Raw genomic sequence first — 992 nt, 5'->3', positions numbered from 1 at the left:
GGTTGGACTTACCTCTGTGCAGGAAGCATCACATATAAGTCTTCTTCAAACCATCCCAGTTATGTGAGAGAGAGAGAGAGAACCAGGAAAAAAAAAAATCACACACACAGGCTAATAGTCCGAGCAGCCTGGGGAAAAACAGCTACTCTCTGTCTTTTCCCGTTTTTCCGTTCCCCCCTCTCTCTGCTGTCTCTCTTTCCCGTCGCCTCCCCAAGAGCAGAGGAGTGGAGAGGAGAGGAGCCGATCTCCCCAGTGCTGGTGTTAAGCTGTGTGTTTAGAGCTCCTCTGCAGCGATCTCGGCATCTTCCACGGACTCCACTGGTACACAGCAAAACATGGAACCAGATACCGGATTCAGGATTCTTGATTGCCACTGGCCCCTGCTCACTCAGGAATACTAATCCGTATTCTTCTTATTTCATATCTATCATTTGTCATCCTATTCTGCTCTCAATGTAAATGTCAAAACCATGCCTCATATCCAGTCGAGGGGGGAAAAAAAATCGATCCTGTTGAAAAAGGGATCCTCTTTCTCTTATGATGAGGATGATGATGGTGATGATGTCACTGTTTCATTTTTTTTTTTATTTCTGCATCATTGTCATCACAGATGGAAGAGGACGCAACCTGAGATGGCCGCATTAGGATGCCTGTAATTTCCCTTTGGGAAACACATTAGTGCACAGGAGAGATGCTAATCGCTAGGTTGTTAACAATTACAACGTGTTTTGTCTTGACAACCTTATTGTTGGATCTAATTTTAAAACAGAATACAGTTGATTGCAGTGTCTGGTGCTAATATGAGACCAGGGTAGCTTAGCACTGAACTTCTGTACTCTCTTCAATTATGCTGCCAAATTTAATATGATCAAGTCTGGCCTCAAGCAAACATTCGCTAGTATTTTTGCTTCACGTAGGTTTTTTGTTGTTGTTATTGTTCCATCATTTGCAACACGTATGTAATGGTAAATATTATATGATGTTTTATTAAC

At 42.4% G+C, this 992-nt stretch overlaps 1 protein-coding gene across 4 annotated transcripts in view; it reads right to left on the bottom strand.

Annotated features, from left to right (window-relative positions):
- LOC127502379 (disks large-associated protein 2) overlaps positions 1 to 536 on the bottom strand; it is a 162,176-nt gene extending 161,640 nt beyond the window's left edge. For all 4 annotated transcript variants that reach the window (XM_051875293.1, XM_051875291.1, XM_051875292.1 and 1 more), the window contains exon 1: positions 13 to 536. The gene's annotated coding sequence lies outside the window, so the exon portion shown is untranslated. The remainder of the gene's footprint in view (positions 1 to 12) is intronic.
- Positions 537 to 992: the final 456 nt, after the last annotated feature.

The sequence above is a fragment of the Ctenopharyngodon idella genome, chromosome 20, assembly GCF_019924925.1.
Source record: "Ctenopharyngodon idella isolate HZGC_01 chromosome 20, HZGC01, whole genome shotgun sequence".
Lineage (NCBI taxonomy): Eukaryota > Metazoa > Chordata > Actinopteri > Cypriniformes > Xenocyprididae > Ctenopharyngodon > Ctenopharyngodon idella.
This window is presented reverse-complemented; position numbering and strand designations above follow the sequence as displayed.